At 46.4% G+C, this 21,843-nt stretch overlaps 1 pseudogene; it reads right to left on the bottom strand.

The window, feature by feature from the left end:
* Positions 1-12: 12 nt before the first annotated feature.
* On the bottom strand, positions 13-193 carry LOC142580612 (U2 spliceosomal RNA; annotated as a pseudogene).
* Between the last annotated feature and the right edge of the window lie 21,650 nt (positions 194-21,843).

The following is a 21,843-nucleotide window of genomic DNA, read 5'->3' as shown; positions in this document are numbered from 1 at the left end:
TCCGTAGACCAAAAACCGTGAGCCGATCCTCAAGATAGCGCAATACCGGTCCGACCAGCGGCAAAGGTGAAGCAGGCTTCCAGCATTCCACCAACTTGAAAAAAATAAGTTTAATATCTTGGGTCTATCTACAACCCGTATCCGATATTAAACTGATAAAAACAGATGCTACACTTTGACCCACGTCGGCCATGTCTACGTTCGCACCACCCTCTCTCTGTCGGCGTTCCAAGCGCTCGCGTATCTCCTCTCTTTTCCTTCCGCTCTCCCGTGGTGCCGGTCCCGTCGAAACGTCACGCGTGTCTAGTTTAGTTCGGCTCCTCGGCGCGGCGGTGCCATCGTCCAGGCAAACGTACGTACAAATCACGGTAAATAATTCCTTACCTATGTTCAAAATTCTGTGTCACCTCTGTGTCGTATGCTAAACAGCTTCGCTGGTCATCCACGTTCAACGAGTGGAATGGCTCATGATATTTTTATGTCACACATCGGTCCTTCCGGCAACTATTACAAACTACTAACACTCCGTCACCTTTGTATGAACTCAGTAAGAATTCGCTGTGACAGGCGTTGCTGTCGTCCTTAGGAATCATTGCTGGATCCCGCTTGTTTTGCTTTCGAACAACCGAAGTTCATAGAGCTGGGCAATGAGCCGATACGTGAGCTTGTAACCTCGCAACACAGATGGTGCCAGCTGACGGGACCCTGCACGGCGATAATGGCCTGCTTTTTTCTCTGCGGTCAAGTCTCTATTGCGCTTAGTTGCTTCTTGGTCTGCCTCTCGCTCGCCGGAGCAATACGATTCGCCGAATGTTTTAAGGTGTACTCATTTCAGGCGTCCCGCGACGGTTACGAATACGCAACATCTTCCATACACCGTTGCTGGTTACCTAAGTGTTCGCTTAGCGGGACGTGATATTTTCGCGTAGGTTCTGTGCTTCTGTGCGTATTCCGATTGCCCAGTGACAAAGCCTTAGAAGAGACAGATTTTGTATGCAAACACTTATGGTTGCAACTGAATACACTAGTCGTTAGGCCCTCGACCTTCTGCTGAAGCCTATGACCCTATTTTGCGATCATTCTGTCTGTTTCTACATTATGATTCTTTATCTGTTATCCCTGCGAGTGGACTAAGTAGGCGACAACTAGCTGGCCTTCGAGTCATGTATTAGGAATGAGAAGAATGCGAAACAAAATAAATCATCCTGAACTGCGCGCCTTATTTGTATGCAACACCTGAGGTGCGCGTGTTTGGACAATCATCGCAGCACGCTTTTTTGAAGTTCATTAGCATAACATACGTAAGAATTTTCTTACGAGCTTGAATATAAATAACCACGTGAGATTGAAGTGCTAAGAGCTGTTGTCACATTTTCGAGAGGAAAGTTAAGCAGTCCATTGCTAGGCTGGTGAAAATTATCGGACACTTTTGCACAACAGTCGTGAAATCTCCCCAGACATATTGCAGGTCTAGGTGGGCAACTATTTCACGCGTTGTACAGAAGAGAACTATCAGCAATTAGAGCAGGTTACAACAATATGCTCCGCCAATTATCGCAGCCTGTCTTTTTATATCTAAGTTCTGACTTATTTCATTCAGGCTTGCAGCGAATCCCGGGGCAGACTGAGTCTACTTCCTGACTTCATTTTGATTCGATTTATTTTGCCTCTATTCTTGTGTACAATTATGGTGGCTCTACAACCGCTTCAGGTTTGCCCTAAGTTATCTAAGTACTCTTTTTCTTCTGGTCGCATCTTTACTGAATCGAATGCCGTTTACAGCGAAGCTGTTAGCCTCTCGGTGGTCTGAATTTTTCGTGTCCGTTCGTGACCAAAAATTATCACCATCAGCAATGGCTCATAGCCCCTAAGCAAGTAGAAATGCAATAGCTCATCTCCCTCGTTATGCAGAGGCTACAAGCACTCATCAAAATAAGGCGCACAGTGCATACGTTCCCTAGAATCACGCATACAACGTACACTACGTCTCCACTATATCTCAATAAAGAACTAAAACACTACAACACTACGTTTAAATACAGAACAAGGTCATAATATCTCGGCCACGGAGGCCGCATTTCGATGGGGACGATTTGGGAAACGCTCGTGTACTTAGATTAAGGTGCACGTTAAAGAACCCCAGGAGGTCAAAACTTCCGGAGACACCCACTACGGCGTGCCCCATAATCAGATTGAGCCCTGGCCGCGCTCAACGGCAAACGGGAAGTGATCCACAGCGGCTCCAGACCGGCCATCAGAGCCTTCGAACGCGGCGCCGTCTCCGACCAGGCCTTAGGCATCCACTGTAGAACGGATCCGAGCACCGTCAAGCATGACACTCTCATTTGGTACCCCGCCCATCTCGGTCGGGTGCCGGGCGCCCCGCCCAACTTCAACGAGATCGCCCACGACGCAGCTTGCCCGCTTGCCGACCGCGCAGTCCCCTGGCAACCCCATATCGTCGAGCTAGAGGACAACCGGGACGCGCTCATTATGTGCAGCGAAATTACAGAACGATTCTACCTGGGGCGCCGCAACTTTCTGCCCCCCCACATCATAGCTAACAGGCCTAAGGCGCTAACACTACGCTTACTACAGACGCACACGTACGCAACCCCCCCCCCCCCCCCCCCCCCCCAAATTACACGTTTTCTATCCCGACGCGTACCCCAGTGACACGCGCCCCTCATGCGGAGACACGGCGACACTCGCACACATGCTCTGGGAGTGTAGAATGTTAGATCTGGAGGACAATCCCAATTGCTGTCCCCCGAATTTTTGGACCTTGCCGTTGGATGCGGGAGTTAGCCGAGGTTGAGGAGGATTTACAGATGAAAACTGGAGGTTTATTTACATTATTTACAGTGAGTTTACAAAGAAATTAACAGTAATAAAGTCATTATGGGCCGGCAGCAACTCGGACGCTCGAAAGAGATGAATGAAGAGAAACTCGAAAGAGATGAATGAAGGAATGCTCTCTTTTTGCTCCCGGTCTCTGGCTTTTAACCCCTTCGGTGTCTCGAAGTCACGTCACGTTCGGCCAATCGGCGAGCCCGCTCAGGTGTCGTCATTTTTGGCGAATCGGCGAGCCCGCTCAGGTGGCGTCATTTTCGGCCAATGGCAGGCACCCGTGCGATTGCGTCACACCCGGCGCAGTGGGTCGCTCCTTGGGCTCCAATTGTCCGAGGGCTTACTTCTCTCTGCGGTATTGCCTTCCTGGCTTGCAAGTGCCTTCACAATAGGCGGATGGGGGGAGACGCATTGTCTTCTAGCGACGTTTCAGTGCTGCAAAGCAGCTTTGCTCGGGATCTACGTTAACTGGAACCATGCCAGGCTCTCGCTACGCTTTCGGGAATAGTCAAGCAGTGAATAGCTCCACCTCCGGCGCACGAGGTGAAGGACGCCAACTTGTGTGGACGTGCGGCGCCTCGGGAACGGGGTAGATGTGCTTCTGCGCTCCTTAACGCTGTGACGCGATTCGATGTCGTCTGGTGAACTAGAAGTAGGCTCAGGAAAAGGTCCTGTATCTAACAAGAAACGCTCTTCCCGACTCTACCTTGGACAAGTGGGATAAGTCCCTCAGAAGCTCACTACTCACGTACCAGCAATGGGCAGTCCAGCAGGCCCGCGAAGCGGCTGCCATATACTCCCTGTCGGTCCCTACGTGGTAGACGCTCGCTAAGCGCCAAGCGCGTCCTGCAGGACCATAATAATGTTTTCCAGTCCAGTCCAGTTTTGGCATGAAAAACCTCATAATTTAAGATTATGAATGAATAGAATTTATTGATAGGAAAGACAGAGAGGTCGACCTGAGCTAGTGCGCTCTAGTCTGCTACTCTGCACTGGGGAAGGGGGAAGGGGAGTGAAAGTATTGGAATGGATGATGATGATAAGAGAAGTGGTGAGTGCTTATGTACATGAGACAGTTGCCTCGCTAGAGCCGCTCGTCGAGCTTGGTGTCCTGCAGAAACTCCAACAATACTTTTGTTGCACGCATTGAAATTGCAGTGTCAGGCCATGGGCCGAGGATAGCTTCCTCTGACAGTAGTTGCCTGCCAACACTGGCTAAGAAAGATTAAATTAAGCTCAAAAGATGCATCTGTCATCAGCACCAATGGCTCATGCCCTGTAAGGCAGAGGCTACAAGCGCTCAGCAAAGTGGAGTGAACAATGCATATATACAGTGCAATCACCCATACAAGACACAGAACAGCGCACGTTTCAATAAACAACAAGCTCAAAGGAAGCATCCGTACCCTCAAAAAAGCATTGCATGCCTTCAGCAGAAACGTTAAACTGCGCGAAGACGTGAACAGAAACACGGACGCACAAACAAAGCGCAATGTGTTTCCTGTGTGTCTGTTCGCGTCTGTTGTTCTTCGCGCAGTTTAAAAACTACGCTGAATCTATGAACCCGCTAGCCCAACAACATGCATTACTTCATTCCACACCCCCTCAGCACTTTTTGCAGTAGTTTCGCAAGAACTTTGTTGGGCGTCCACTTTCGGAGGGCCGGGATGGCGAGTCAATTTTTTTTTCATTCTACAATAACTATATATATTTAGAGCTTTTAAGTGCCGAAATCAATATCTGATTATGAGATACGCCTTAGCGGTGGACTCGGCAGTAGTTCTGACTGCCTGCGGTGCTTGGGTTCTCTAACGTGCACCCAATGCACAGCACACGGTCATTTCTTCAATGCACCGCCAACGAAATGCGGCCGCCGAGGCCAGGAATTGAACCCGGAACCTCGTGCTTAGCGACGTGACGTCATAGCCACTAAGTTACCATGAGAGTTTTCTCGCAGTCTGGGGAGATCATACGCAAAGATTAGTGATATTCGGCAAACTGCTAAGTTATCTTTAGGATAATACGAATGTGATGCATCATTGAATGTTCCCGTCCTGAGCCTAAGTATGCTCACTGCAATAAATATAAGCTTTGAAGCGCATGATTTCTCATTTAAACCGATTTGATTTATTTCGCTTTTCCTCTAACCATAAAGCAAATAGCACCCCCCTCGGCGGCTTATCGACTATAGTGTTCCGCTGCTAAGTACGAGGTCACGGGATCGAATCCCGGCCGCGGCGGCCGCATTTCTATGCGAGTGAAATGTCAGAAGGTCCTTGCATTGCGCGTTGGTGTCGCTTTAAAAGTCCCCTGGTGATCAACGTTAACCCTCAGTCCACCGTAAAACCCTAGAATTCATTCAAAGCAAATAGCCTTCTTCGATCACTCTGCTGAGCGATAAAATTTTCGGGAAAAGAAGGGAGGCCTGGCGGACAGGACAGACGTTTACTAGCAACTGGAGGTTTATCGAAACCTTTCTATGACCTACAGAAGTACGCATGCGCTGGGAAACACCCATATGAGCTTCGGATGAACCAGACTGTACACGATTCCGAGAGGAACAGCACGCACATCCTATCGCCGATAAAACCTACAAGCTAGCGTGACATCTGGCATAGCTGGAGGCAAAATCATTCAATATTACAGTGAAGCTGATAGCCTCTAGTTGGTCGAGATTTTTCCTGGGCTCGTGCTGTGCTCACACAAAAGCAGTACCGCCACCTAGCGACCGCGCCCACTCAGACAGACCTCCAACAGCAGCTGGAAAAGGGCTTTGTCTTCGAGTTTCCGGGTGACTGGATTATGTTTTCTCGTACATTCGAATTACAATTCGAAGCTATCATCTCTGCAGCTTGTCTGTAAGTCGTACTTTACAAATTTTCTGAAGCAATTTACTTTCAGAAATTCAATTCCTTAAAGAAGGCACTTGGTTTGGGCGAGGGCCTAGAATAATGATGATGTATGCTGCACTTCCGCACACGTGTGTGTGCGCGTGACTTACGTGTGCGCAAGATGTATCTGTCCTTTATGCGCGGGTGCTCAGACCAATGTATCTGCCGCACAGCGCGTACTGCGACCGTAATCGATATTATGGCAAACGCTGAATGGATGGATGAGTGAATGGATCGATGCCATGAGCGTACCCTTTGAAATGGGGCGGTGAGTTGCGCCACCAAGCTTTTGTTATTATTTTGCCTAATATCCTGCCTATCCTTTTGAAAGAAAAAAGAAGCACACAAACAAAAAATTTCCAGCATCAAACTTTCTCAAGAACTTCTGGAAACCTTGTTTTTGTTCGCCTGTGTTGTTTGTGGTATCCTATACTTCTCTGCCAATAAGCCTCCAATTTCCTTTTACTTATCTCTGTTTCGGACATGCTTACTTTCCACCTACTACCCTTGAACCCAAGGTCGCCAAGTAAGAAAGAGGAGCCTAAACCAAGAGTTGGGTAGATATGTTCACATTCTAATAAAACGTGTTGCATCGTTTCCGTAGTTGTAACGCAGCATTCACAAGATTCTTCTTCCTTGGTGTACCTCGCTTTATAACGACGCGTTCTAAGGCAACCTCATCTTGCTTAGAAAAGTAAGGAACTTCCCTTTGAATTATAATAAACTATTTATTTCCTGAATTCATGTTTTTCTCTTAGGTTACACTTACACCAACTTTCCTTTCCATTGCCGCCACCCATGGGATTGTCTCAGTCTGTATGACTTTAGATTTGACATTCTCCGTTGCCATGTTGCTTACCATACCGGTCGCATACTTGCTGATAAATTTCTTAGTTGTTTTCCTTCACTATGAGTCAAATTTTTCCGATAAAAATGCCTGAACATTCTCGCGACCCACTCACTTTCTTTCATAGTTTTCAGTCATTCTTCAACATAAATTTTACTCTGAGCTCCTCTCACTTCAAAGCTTGTCCAGTCCATATCACCCTGCACAGCTTCATTTGTAGTCTTCCCCTGAGCGCCCAATGCGAGGCGTCCCACTGACCTTTCATTTCCATGGGGTATTGACTGTGCCCTCAACTTCACACAAACAACTGCATTGCCAAATATAAGTCCTGGAACCATTACACCTTTTTACATGCCCTGAGGCACCTCGCACCTATTGTATCCCTATAGAGCCCTGTACCCCCATCATGGCTTCATTTCTCTTCCCCTTTTCTATTAGTGATTCTACATATATTTCCATAAATCTATTCCCTTCGTGTATGCTTTTACCCGCTGTATTTCCTCGCCTTGTATTGACTCTGCCTGTTCACTGTTTTCGTTGAATACCATTAAACCAGATTTCTTCAACAAAATTTGAATCCTAAACTTTCATATTCCTGTCCACAGATATCAGTTCGACGTTGCATATCATTTTGCTTGTTGGCAAGCAATATAATTTCGTCTGCATAAAACAAACCTGGTAGCTCTTTCTTTACCATTATGCCCGCCGGTTTGTAAGAGAGATTAAACCGAATATTGATTCCTTGTAGCACTTTTTCCATCCTTAGCATGTACATCATAAACAGCAGCCGGGATAAAGGACACTCCTGTCTCAGTCCCTTGGGGATATCAACTTTCTCCTTGCTTGTCATCTTTTCCAACGTAAAGAATATTTTCTATGTATATCTCCTTCAAAAGATGTACACACTCGTTTGCCTAAGCCTTCCCCTTCGAGAATATCCCACAAAATGTGGCAGTCTACGCTGTCATGAGCTCCGGTAATGTCTAAAAAAGACACATGTAGCGGTCTCCTTTCTTTTCTGGATATTTCAATACACTGAGTAAGAACAAATAAGTTATCATCTAGACGCCTGCCGATTCTGAATCCATTAAGAAGTTCTCACAATATGCCATTCAGTTCTGGTCATGTTCGCAGTTTTAGATTGTTCGCCTGCGTTGCTAACCTGTAGATTACAATGGTCTATATGAGTCAATTCTACCTTTTGTCCCCTACCTTTACAAATTAAAATAATTTTACTTTGTTGCCGACTGTCTGGTATTCGCCATCTTGTAAGCTTTTCGTTACTGCTTTCAACAGAGCTGCCTTGAATTTTGGTCCTAGTTCACTAATCAGCCTAACGGTAACCTCACCTAACCTGTGGTATCGTACGTTTAGGAATTTTCTCTTCAGCTTTCTTCCAGTTGAGATTTCTCAGCACCACCTCCTTTTCCATCTGATTCCATCTTAAAATGTTTCGGTTGTTATTTTCGGTTGTAATTTAACGCCACGTCCCCTTCCAGTTTTTTCCCATCTTCCGCTAGGATATGCTGTGTTGTTCCAGACTTCCTGCCTAGCAAGTTAATGTGTTTCCAGAATATTCTCGCTGTGGCCTTTGTTTTCTCGCGTATCTCTGAAAACCATCGTTCACTTTCACCTTTTATGTTTGCTTGAACCAGTATTTGAGTCACAGTATTTTTCTCCCTGTAGATTTCCCATTGTATGTCTACTTCTTCCTGCAGCATCGGCGCTTTTCTTTCTTGCCTATGCTCTCAAGATGCTTTATGTCGTTCATCGATCGCTTCCCGTATCTACGAGTTCCACCAGCTTTTCGGTTTCCTTTTCACTTCCAATAAAGCATTGTCCTTTCCCTCTCCTTCTCTCTCCACTTCATTTTATTCTTTCCCTCTCCACGGTCTAAAAACAATACCGCCATTTAACGGTCGCGGTCACTCAGACGAACCTCAAACGGCAGCTGGAAAAGGGCTTTGTCTTTGAGTGTCCGCCTAACAGAAATATGTTTTCTCGTATATTCGAAATACAATCCGAAGTTATCATTTCTGCAGCTTGTGTGTAAGTCGTATTTTGTAAATTTTCTGACGTAACCTACTTTGAAACATCCAATTAGTTCAATGAGGTACTTGCGCTAAGTGGAGGGCCTAGAAGAATGACGGTGTACGCTGCACTTCTGTACACGCGCATGCGCACATGACGTACATCGCTTGTGGTGGTGGTGCTCGCCTAACCTCGTCTAACGTCGGTTGTGCTTGTGTGACGTCGTACATCCATTTTCGCAGGGTGGAATAGAGGCGGGTTTTTGCGCCTATTTTTTTGTCACCTGTTAAAATAACGTAGCTTCTTGCGTTAGGTACACTGAAGGTACACTGAAGCACGAATCAATAAGGTCATTATTTTGAGCAGCTTCCAAAACCTCTCTTTCCAGCCGACCCTTGCTCCTGCTGATAACCACAGCTTGCTCCCGCTGGGCTGCAGCCATGTGCCTTGGTATGCGTGGGTAAATGCACGCCGCCACAAGAAGCCTTCAGAGAATTTGCATGCTCCTTGAGTCTATCGTTGAGGCATCGACCAGTTTTACCGATGCATAGCCTCGCACATGTTAGCAGGATATGGCACACAACTTTAGTTGCACAGGCAACGAACTGCTAGGTGTGCCTTTTTTTCCGCATATGATCTTCATTTCTTTTGGTCACCTGCGAGGGTGCACAATTTTGATAGCTTGTAGGAGCCGTGAACACGAGCTCCACTCCATGTTTCTGCTCTATCGTATTTAAGTTTTGTTATGTGGCATGAAAATACGGCGCCACTACACAGTTCCTTGGTTGCTTTTTTCGCAAGCTAGGCGCACTGAGTCCTTGGCGGAGCTCTTTAGGCAAGAAGCAACCTACAGCTGCTACAGAACTGGCGGGGAAACCTGAGCTAGTAAGGCACAAAACTTGATGTTGAAGGCTATGACCATCCTTGTGCGTACTAAACATTTGCAAGGCTGATTCGACGCATGACTATTGCTCGTCTAAGCAGTTTTGCATGAGATGAGTTGTATGGCGAGATGCCTTTTTGGACTGCGGCATATATAGTCAGCAAATGTTGTCGTCCTGGTCATAACTCTCTGGTTTAGACTCTCTTTATTTCCCAACAATCGTACCGCTCAGCACAATGACTGTTAGGTCCTAACGGCCTAAGCCAGCAGCTACGAGATGAATATCAGAACGATATCGCAGGCAGCCCCACCGTTTATTTCCAACTCGGAAATATATGTAAACGAAGGGAGAGAAGAAGGAAAAGAGAGAGACAATGGACGCATTCGCCGAAAGGCGTCATTCAGCCCAGAGATGTTATCTCTGGGCTGCAGCAATCAGAATCAGCAGATGCAGCAATCATCAATATGCAACAACTACGTCAACATTTTATAGTTGTGAGCCTTCTTAGGTTCTTCCACCTTTTTCGTACTTAGTTTTGTGGCGTCTGAATATTTAGATGAAGTGGTCGGTGGTGGCACGGGGACATGTTTCTTTACACCAAAATATTTTCTTGCCTTCTTCGGCACGTTCTCGAAGTTTACTTTTTGCTCGTGAATGATGCACACATAAATACTTGTAAACACACACAAATACTCGCAAACCTATTTTCGGCTACTTTCGCGGTTCCTGTGAGGCTCAGCGGCCGCGCCTTCTCAGGTATATCTTAGTTTGGTTCAACAATCAAATAAACATGCTTTTTTGCGTCAAATCTAAGCCTCGTTGCCTAGATGTTCTCTCATATGTGCAGTCGACTGCACAATTTGTTTGCTGCACTTACACATAATTTTAATGAGGCACGACGAAGCCGCTGGGCATGCGGCATTTCCGATGAGCATGCTCTCAGGAACGGAGGAAGCCTAAAAACAGTGAAGAAGCAACTAGGGACAGGCAAGAATCAGATGTATGCGTTAAGAGACAAAGCCGGCAATATCATTACAAATATCAACAAGGTAGTTCAAGTGGTTGAGCAGTTCTATATAGCTTTATACAGTGTCAGTGGCACCCACGACGATAAGGGAGGAGGAAATAGTCTAGAGGAATTTGACATCCCACAAGAAACGCCGGAAGAAGTAAAGAAAGCCTTGGGAGCTATGCAAAGGGGGAAGGCAACAGGGAAGGATCAGGTAACAGCAGATTTGTCGAAGCATGGTGGGGAGATTGTTCTAGAATAACTGGCCACCCTGTATACGCAATCCCTCATGACCTCGAGCGTACCGGAATCTTGGTACAACGCCAAAATAATCTTAATCCATAAGAAAGGGGACGCCAAAGACATGAAAAATTATAGACCGATCAGCTTACTGTCCGTTGCCTACAAAGTAATTACTAAGGTAATCGCAAATAGAATCAGGAACACCTTAGACTTCTGTCAACCAAAGGACCAAGCAGGATTTCGTAAAGGTTACTCAACAACAGGCCATATTCACACTATAAATCAGATGATAGAGAAATGTGCGGAATGTAACCAACCCTTATATATAGTTTTCATTGATTACGAGAAAGCATTTGATTCTGTGGAAACCTCAGCAGTCATGGAGACATTACGGAATCAGGGTGTAGACGAGCCGTATGTAAAAATACTGAAAGATATCTATAGCGGCTGCATAGCCACCGTAGTCCTCCATAAAAAAGCAACAAAATCCCAATAAACAAGGGCATCAGGCAGGGAGATACGATCTCTCCAATGCTATTCACAGCGTGTTTACATTAGCCATTCAGAGACCTGGATTGGGAAGAAGTGGGGATAAGAGTTAATGGAGAATACCTGTAACTTGCAATTCGCTGATGATATTGCCTTGCTTAGCAACTCAGGGTACCAATTGCAATGCATGCTCACTGACCTGGAGAGGCAAAGCGGAAGGGTGGGTCTAAAAATGAATCTGCAGAAAACTAAAGTAATGTTTAACAGTCTCGGAAGAGAACAGCAATTTACAGTAGTTAGCGGGGCACTGGAAGTGGTAAGGAAATACATCTACTTATGGCAGGTAGTGACGGCGAATCCGGATCATGAGACGGAAATAATCAGATGAATAAGACTGGGCTGCGGTTTGTTTGGCAGGCATTCTCAGATCATGAACAGCAAGTTGCCATTATCCCTCAAGAGAAAAGTGTATAATAGCTGTGTCTTACCAGTACTCACCTACGGGCCAGTAACCCGGAGGCTTACGAAAAGGGTTCTACTGAAATTGAGGACGACGCAACGAGCTATGGAAAGACGAATGATGGGATAAGAAGAGAGCAGATTGATTGAGGGAACAGACGCGAGTTTATTACATCTTAGTTGAAATCCAGAAAAAAAAATGGGCATGGGCAGGGCGTGTAATGAGGGTGGAAGACAACCAGTGGACATTAATGCTTACGGACTGGATTCCAAGAGAAGGGAAGCGTAGCAGGGGGTGGCAAAAGGTTAGGTGGGCGGATGGGATCAAGAAGTTTGCAGGGACAACATGGCCACAATTAGCACGTGACGGGGTTGTTGGAGAAGTATGGGAGAACCCTTTGCCCTGCAGTGGACGTAGCCAGGCTGCTGATGATGATGCTTATGATGATGAAGTCGCTGGTTTAGGACTATTGGTGCCAGTAGACACAGCAATAAACGAATTCGTGAGCTGCGCTCTAGCTTGCTCATCGCTGTGCTCCATCGTTAACTGTATTCTCCTAATTATCAATCACTATTGGCGGCGAGGAGTTACGGAGTCGCCATCTATCGGAAGCGACTCACTGGCGTAGTATGAGGCATCACGCGGCGCGCTCCTTATAGGTTTTGCAGTCAGCGCTCACCTAAAACATCATGTGCGAGCTCCCCCGTACATTTCTGTCAGTACTTTCGAAGCGAGAGGTTTTTTTACTGTCTAAATAAAAATCTTGGGCAAACTGAAAGAACAGAATCGTTTACAGACGCTATCTCTTTACACAATACGTACAGTGAACGCTACTGCGCGCGGTCGCCGCGATGGAGTCTCCCGAACCGGCTTCTTGCGTGAGAGGCAGGTAAACGCTGAGAGCAAACTTATAGTCTTATAGTGTTTGTATAACTAAACGGAGCGTAATATAATGAAGTCTCAATGCAGCAATCGCACAGATTCACAGGGACCAACAGCGTGTCTGCATGCTTGTCCGCGCACTGTTTCGCTTTCGCCGCGTGCGCGTTTTCGCACCGTGCCATGAGCTTTAGGCCGCAGAATATGAGCATTTGACAGTATGCAAGCAACCATTGTTGCGTGGGCGCTAAGAGAGCTGTTCAAAAATAATTTCATTGTAAGGACTTCGACGCCTACGGGGACTGTGATGTGCCGTCACGACGATTCAGTCTTTTTTGTCTTCTAAATTCTTAGACGTTTCAATATTATTCCTCGAGTTGCGTCGCACTGTATGTTTATTGGTGTTCTCAGTGTGCGATTTGCCGCTGCTGATCTTTTTTGTAATCCAGTGCATTAATTCATAACACAAACATGACCATAAGCCATGCTTTTTTTAATGTGCTTCTTACCGCTCCCTTTCCACTCCAGTGAACTTACCAGTATCTATAGCATCGACAAGTTCACAGACCAAACCGTCATGACATTAGTCGGGCAGCGGACTCGGGCGAGCGTCTCAGTGCGCGTTTTCCGAACATCGCAGACCCGGCGCCGTAACAGAAATCTTCCTCGCGTCCGTGCTTGCTGCATACCCGACTTGTAGCCGATGACTGTTTGCCGGTTTTATGTTTCGCGAGCCAAGATTCACGCAGCTTGTCTTGCGGCTACGTGTGAATAAGGCTGACGCCGGGCTCCGTTGCGTACGTCCGGCACTGCGGCACCGAGCAGTAGCCTACCATGTTCCGCGCCTTTAAAGGCAGCCACTACCTATTGTAGTGCTTTCAAGCGTTGTAAAGGAGACACTCGAAGCGGGAAAATCTCGCCACTAAATGAGGACTGCAGCGTACGAGGGAATTTGAACTCTCGTTTTCAGCTCGCTTCGGCGCTCCCAAAGCAGCCGACGCGGCCGCTATGTCCACGTGATCCCTAATAGCACGTCACGCCGACGGTGGCGCCAGCTTTTCCAGTGGTGGAGCTCGAGGCCAATAGAGTTTTGTTCTATGTACCATTGTCCTTATAATCCCCACGACGGAGTTGCCTAGACAACTATCTGGACTGGTTTGCACCACCTCACCTGGGTAAGGAACTTAATCTACCCCGCGCCTTACTCCACAGAGCTAACGTGTGCATCTTTATGACCCAGGTGTCCCCCGTGGCCTGAACAGTACTGAAGGCCACGACGGGAATGGATGTGTGCACTTGAGGTTGCTCATAATTGGTGGTGCTGAACTCACCCTCATCGGTATCCCCTTTTATTTTGACCAAACCCTGCGATTCTGTCACAAAACCTACGAGTATGAGACTACCATCACGCTTCAAACGCTGGTCGCTACAATCAAGATACAACTTGCTAAAATCTACACCTCGCTGAATTACCAGCCGGGACATTTTTAAATATGTTCCGCTTAAAGATGTCCCGGAAGACCACCGATCACTTCGTTCACGATCACTTCGCTCACGATCACTTCGGCATGCTTTTTCGCCTAGAGCTCACAGCTAAAACGGAGCTTGCTACGCTACTGCTCAGGTATAGAAAATATTTAAAGTATGATGAGTTTATGTGAAGGGTCTTAAGATGCGTGTCACACGACTATACAATGTAGAACCACGAAGTGTCATTAGATATATGTCATATAACAGCAAAGTATTATTACGTGTACATGACGTTGGTGCCTGACTATACCAAATGATACGTCGGATATGTGAACAAAAATACTCCGCACATCTGCATTACGAGAAGCTCCACACAGTGTGCCAGTCGACTTGAAGCTGGCCTTACCTCCCTCCATAAAGACAGTGGTACAGAAATCCTCAGACCAAGATCAGCGCGAGCGAAAGAATTGCTATTTGCTTGACTAGTTCTGCAATCTTCGACAGTGATCTTCATGTAGCAAACTATCAAGACGAAGTTGAAGCGAAAATAACTGGCACTACATGGCAGCGTTTATTCAATATGCCGCAAGAAATTTTGGAAACTGCGATCAATTGAAGAAGAGAGAATCTACTTCTCGCTTTCACGTTATCCGTGTGGGACGAATGCGGCGAATAACTTTCCTTTTCACATGCTACCAAGTGTAGTAAGTCGCCAAGAAGAACAATATAAGAAAATCGCAGTTTTGCCCGAAAGCCGAAACATCAGTTGCGATAGCAAATTAGTAGACAACTATAAGAAGTAAGGATAGTAGCTTTATCGGCCGTATAAACATGGAAACGGCCACTTACAAACTGAATGGTGTCACACTAATTTCACAAACAAACTGTCAACGCGCAGAAGCAAACATGAACACACCGCACTCGAAGAGCGCGGACACTCATTGTCAAAACGCTGGTGTGAGCAACCGCTGCAACAGCAGTGAGCGAAGTGACCTTCGTGCGGTCTTTTGCTTCAACGCAAGAACGGCGAGAACACAGACCCCACAAAGGTATGACCCGTCTGCAGATCCCGTTCAACGTACGGCGCGCACTACTGTGCGCGACCCCACGCGGCCGTGCACAAAGTACGCACTTGTTGGCAGAGTCGAAGCCGCCCCGCCTCCCCTCCCACTTCCCTTCCGCGCTGCCTCCCCACTTTTCTCCATTTATCGCACGCGAGATTGGGCTGCGATCGTCAGTTCCCCTTGTGCCCAGTCGCGAAATGCTCAGTTGCTGCGGGAGCACAACGCCGCCCCTCCTGCTTTCTGGACCGACTGAAGTTGCGCGCATGGAAATGGAGCATGGAAAGCTAGCTCTAACTGGCAGCTGATTACTAATCGGTCTTTGCACATGGCGGTGGTAACTATCGACAATTATAAAAATGCGAGAGGTACTGCACAGCAATGGCTAAAATACTTGGATTTGTACACCAGAGTCCGTTGAAAAGGCCTACTAGCAATTGTAACCTCACACTGCTACTTTCTTAATTCTCTACACCGACTTTGTTCGAGCTTGGTGATTATCGTTTTTAGACGGGTAGCATTAATTCAGGTACTCTCACAATTATTTTCTTGTTGTTTATGGAGAATGTGAAAAGCATGCTAATTGGTTCTGGAACGCTGCACGGCTTCGAGTACCATCAGACATTTAGTTTTTACTTCACGAAGGTCATAGATCGCGGAAGGCACGATGTGTTACTTTCCAGCGCCCCTCTTCACGCACGAGGCGAAGTGCTCAAGGCAACAGTATCGTCATTTAACTCCGAGCACATGCCTAGAAAGGCCACTGAATCCTATCCAGTCAGCAGGCCAAGGCACGAATCCCTAAATCCACTTTCCCTCTAAGGGTGCCCCAAGGCGCCTTCGAGTGATGACAGACGACGTCGGTTTCCAACTTTCATACTGGACGCTGTCATAGCGAGACGGCGATGAAGAGAGACGTGACCACCCGCGAGTATTGGTCGAGAGTTGATCAGCTTCAGAGCTCCGTCGAGCCTTGCCCTTTAGCCCTTTTCTACGCGACACTATATATCCGAGCGGTACTCTGAACGAGCGTACGCCTCGAGGCACAGTAGCCGACTTTGTTACTCGGAGGAGAAGACTCTGCAGGCAATTATTGCCTGCGAAACACGCCGGGGATTCCTTCTAATGACTGTGTCTGACCCTTTGAAGGCTCCGTTGAAGCGAGCGATAGTGCACTGAAAAGGAGCTTTCGTTGAACGCATCAAGGGTTCGGGGAGCTGGCGAGTGCTTTATTTGAACAGTATAAACGTGTTGGGGAGCTGAGTGACGCAAAATAAAGGTGAAATGCTTCGTCGATAGGTTGCGCTGTTTTTCTGACATGTTATCAATTTACGTAGCACCGTTTGCGTTGAAACAACGGTGATTTCGGCACAGGCACCCACCCAACCACGGGCCCTGACGAGCCATAACACACACTGGGCAGAGTTACATAAGCGTGAATCAGGATTGAAGAAACGCCTCTCATCTTGCCCCGTTAGACGCCACAATCACTTCTTTCTCATAGACTGGAGAGTTCACTATTATCAGTTCATTTGCTCATTCGTGCGTATAAAAACTGGGCTTGTTGCTCATGGCACCATTCCGGCACCCGCGACTGAAAATATAGCTTGACGCAAGTATTCACTTTGTTTGTGGAGATATTTTTTAGGTGCGACTTATCACACATTAATTTCCGTTTACTGACTTTCAAAAGGCTGCAGTCCTTTACACATTTGGAGAAACTTCATGATTATCGTACGTTACCGATAGCTCCACTGTTTACCACTGATAAGAATGGTGCCAGTCAAAAGAATACAAAGACAAACGCTCTAAATAATATACTTTATAGTATGCAGAATATATAGTTTCATGAGTGAAGTTTTTAATGGTGTCCAAACAAAAATGTTCTTTCGTATACAGTAGCCTAAGTGTATATAGTCACGTGTTGTTTAATGCCAAGTACATACGTCACGGACCAAATGTCTTATGTTTTTTTTTCTATTTTAATGTAACTTGTAAGGAAGAAAAACAAAAAAAAGAAGTTAACTTAAACAAGTGTGGCTACCTTACCATATTGACTTACCTCAGCTTTACTACAAATTTTGCAAAGAGTAGAACAAGATGGTAACGTTCTGCACTTAATCCGCTTCGTTTTACCGAGGACCATGGCCTTGGTTGTCAAAAAAAAAAGAAAAAACACATCTGGACGCATAGTTACACGCTCGCGAGCACAGTAAGTTTCTTCCGTCGAGGACGATTCGTTGTTATGCGTGAGTACTCACCTTTTGTTCAGGACGCTCAGGAACACGGCTTTTTCCTACAGGTGGTATAGTCCCTTTTCACTGCGATCCTATGGGATTCTTCCAATGCTTGCCTCAACTGTCTTCGTTGCCTTCGTGATTACAATTGATGTGTCTGACGCAGTTGCGTCTCAGCAAACCTGTGTTTCGGCGAATGTCGTGCACGGTGACTTGGTTATTGACACGAATCTTTCATTACGGTTTCAAAGGACATATAACCGCTTTAGGAGCTCATAATGGCTTGTCCAAATGGTGGGAGCAGCGTATGCAGTCCTTGTACTAGAAGCTGGGCTATAAATATAGTTCATGCTGTGCAGATGTTCTGTTTATGAATTAAATCAGGATCAGTGCATTTTGCTAATGATTCTCTATTTGCGAACACTTTGAAGAAGTGGCTTGTCACGTTTTTGAGTTAGTAACATTCCTCGATGCGGCCACTGTCTGATTGTTAAATTTTTCCTTGATCGCTCACAGGTGTGCTCAGTTACGATACGTTTAATGTTGCTGCGCACCATGCTTGGAACATAAACGTTGAGTATATTTTAGTAGGTTATAGCAATGAGACATGATATCGCCAGTCACTCGCAGGCTCTGTAGACCGTTACGAAACGTTCAGCTTCGAATATTCATGTTCATTCGCTGTTTCAGCGTAGTCGCCGTCACCCATGCTTCGGCGCATCGATTCAACAGCACGTCCGTTCACTTATTGCTCACACGCTGGCCATAGAGTATGCGTATGGTTGCGAACATCACTTACAGCGCGTACATAGACAATGGGACCGAGAGAACGGCGAAGACAAGCGTTGACGTCCAACTGATTTTTATGTTGAGTAACATGCATATCAACCAAGGCACCAAGACAAAAGTGCCCCTCCAAAGCACGAAACCAGCAGGAGCACGCAATAAAAATTCAAAGGAACCATGACCGCCTCCTTAAGATGAATGAGCGCGCATGTGCGACCTCACAAAAGCAAGTTCTTCATTTGTTAATGCAATTAACAGCTTACTAACCGAGTCACCTTCAGCGATGGCTGCTGCTTCATTGATAAGTCTAGTGTTTTCATTAGGAAAGGTGTAGTTTACAAGGTACCCCTGAAATGTGATCGGTCTTATACAGGGCAGACAGGTAGATTTCTAAATGTTAGATTGCAAGAACATAGCAATAAAGTGCGCAAATGGCGGGAAGGGTTTCTAGGTGTCCATTGCGCACAACGCGGCTGTTTTCCGCTCTTTGAAAAGAGCATCTTAGCTAGGCATCCAATGAACACACTAGACTTATCATTGAAGCAGTAGCGATCGCTGAAAGTGACTCGGTTAGTAAGCCGTCAATGTCATTAACAGACAAAGAACTTGCTTCTCTGAGGTCGCACATGCGCGCTCGTTCATTTTAAGGAGGCAGTCATGGTTCCTTAGAATTTTGAATGCGTACTCGTGCTGCCGTCGTGCCTTGGAGGGGGCGCTTTTTATCTTTGTGTCTTGGTATGTGTGCTTGTTACTCGAAATAAAAATCTCTTGGAGGTCAGCGCTTGCCTTCGTCGTTCTTTTGGTCCCTCTGTCTACGCACGCGCTGTTAGTGATGTTTACAATGGAATACCAACTAGTTCGTACCAAAGCCTTGCTTCAGTAGGTTTTCGATTGAGTCGGGGGTGAGTGTGCGTATAGAAAACGTCCGAGAAACTTACTTTGCTAGGAAACGGTGCTACTCCCTTTGTCATTGTGCAATGAGTGGTACGCACTCCTCCCGACGTTCCCGAGTTGGCAGTCCTCTCTTTGGAGATTAGCGGTACTACGTTGGCGGATGAGAGAATTTTTCTTTAATCCTCGAGAGAGGCCGTGCATCGCGGAGGGCCGACAACACAGGCAGTCCGGTCCTCATGTGGCAAGGTACGTCAACTTGGCCTCAGAGATTCATTTCATTCCTTACTATGCCACTCACCTTCTTCTCTTCTTTTTTTTCGCAGCCCACTACTGCATCCGTCTTCTCACGTTTTGCATCACGAATGAAGCTCCGTGCGTTAGTGAACACCCTGTTGCATTTCCGACAGCTGATGCCACAGTAGAACAGCGCAAGCGGTAATGGCTTCGTGTTCGTGCGCTTTCGCTGAGACAAAGTGCGGCGCGCAGCACGGCGCCCCCGCGAAAGTGCTATCTCGTTCATGTGGAGCAAACTGCTCCCCGAAAAAGGGTCTACGACGCAACTTTCGACGGCCGGCACAAACTAACCAGGCAGAAAATCTGAGAGCGCGAAAGAAGCCCGACCGGAGATGCAGCGAGCACCAACCACTAGAGCTCGTGGTGGGAAACATCCTCCAGTGTTCTCAGGAGCCGTCGTTATAGAAACAATGAGAACGGATGTATACAGGTTTCTGTTTTCTGGGTCTGCATCAAATGTTATTCCCTTGCACGGAATTAGCGCAATTTTAATGCACGAACGTAAATGAATTATTTGAATAGGCGGACATTACATGCACGAGAAATATAAATGCGCAATCGATTATATTGCCCGAAATTTCACGAATGAAGCATTTTGGAAATAAAATTACGGCACATTTTGCAATTGATGAGATGTAGCCCGTAAGATGGTAATGCATTTCGACTTGGAACGAATTCTGAGGATGGCATCGCTTTCGAGTTAATTGTCGTTCAACATGCGGCGAAAAAGAAGGCACTCTTGTCCCACTTACGCTTTAAAGAAAACGCCATTTTATGCATTGAAGCAGAAGAGTTACTGGAACTCCGCTGTACTTTGTCGCCATAGTTTCAAAATAATGTGCCCTTAAATAATTTTAAGTTTCTCATAATATGTCACTCTTCCAAGCAAGTACGCTTTGCGACCTCGCCGGCTACAATTCGCAAACAGCAATAGGTGCCGTAAAGAAAATGATTAAAAAGTTAAATAGTGCTTTTTTATAAAGAGTCGATTATTCATTTCGATTTCTCGTAGAAGTAACGCCCGCCTTGTCGAGTAACCCAGTTGAACGGTTACAGTTGTGCGATCGGGCACGGGCGATTGTTAAAAATGCAGGTCCAGCTAAAAGAAGAAAGTCGCCTAATATGACTGTTCCTCGTCCGCGAACGCTAAAGTTTGCTTCAGTTTCCATAAGCATGCGTGTGACCAAAACAGTTCGCGACAGGGCCTTGACAATGCTATAAATATGGCAGCAAGCCCTAGAGGCGGCGACGAGGCAAGGCCTCGAAGTCCCCTCATGGGAGACCTGAGCCCGGGTCGTCAAATTTGCCGGATTCAAAATAAAGTTGTTTCCATCCATCCATATAAATATGGGCTACCTTCTATGCATAGAGAACATCTGACATGACTGGAGAATCACAGGAAAGCGCCCCGGCAGTTGGCTCAGTAGAGAGGCAGACTTTTAGACGCCATTCTGCGTGAAGAAGCTGAAGAGCTGGGGCAGCGCTGTATCCTTCAGATATAATTCCGGCCCACTGGTAGTCTACTTTTTTCTGACTCCATGTTATCGGACTCGTCGGTCATACGTTTTGTTATACTAGGACTTCCTAAAAGCCTGCGGCACGATATCCAACTACAAAGGCCGCACAATTTGGATGACTCGCTTAAATGTATGATATTTCTGCAGTCCTCAATATCGCGATAATGTTTTTCGCTGCGGCAGTCTTTTATCTAGTGAAGAGGATAACTGGACCGCATTGTAAAAACGAAACCAAATTGACACCAGGAAGTCACCATCGGTCATTTGACGATACCATCTTCCTCACCGATCGTGCCAAGCTTGTGAAACATTTCAGTGCAAGCAAATGGGTGCGCAATTAAGGTCTTATTAGGTAGCGGAACAGTGATGGCAGTAGTAAAAAACTGCGCAATTATGCACCTAAGCTTCGTAGAAAGCTGTTCTGTGACGTTGTATGATTGGAAAGGCAGGAAACAAACGCATGATTATTGCGCGGACGTGTTTATCGCGTGCGAAGATGAAAAAAGTTACTCTAGCTCCTGTGCTCGATGGCGTAAAATACCAGTTGCTCTTGACTTGCCCAGTCCTGCAACTACTGCTGAGACTCTACTGAGATTGGAAAATCACTACTCCGGATGACCGCCAAAAGTCTTCCGTTTCACTTGCTGAACTTCAACAGAAACTCGCTAGCAGCGGACGTAACCAAGCTGTGTCCAAAAGTAATATGCGTCGGGGCTATCCGAATGCTACACAAATGAAAGAAGTGTTGTTTCAATTTCGCGACAAGACTGCAGTGAAACGCAAGGTCTACAGTGTGTTGCGAGTGAAAAAATTGCAACTGCAAAGAAATACAAAAGATGCTCAGCGCCTCTGTCATCTGCTCTTAAACGTATTCTTTTGGTTCTTGGATCACCATTGCTCCTAAAGCAGACATCGTCTTTCGTTTCTACGCCAAATACAGTTAGGTCAAGAAACATACTGACCCATTTTTGTTTCGAATCGCATTTTTCGGTGAAATCCTC

This window comes from Dermacentor variabilis, chromosome 4 (genome assembly GCF_050947875.1).
Source record: "Dermacentor variabilis isolate Ectoservices chromosome 4, ASM5094787v1, whole genome shotgun sequence".
Taxonomy (NCBI): Eukaryota; Metazoa; Arthropoda; class Arachnida; order Ixodida; family Ixodidae; genus Dermacentor; species Dermacentor variabilis.
This window is presented reverse-complemented; position numbering and strand designations above follow the sequence as displayed.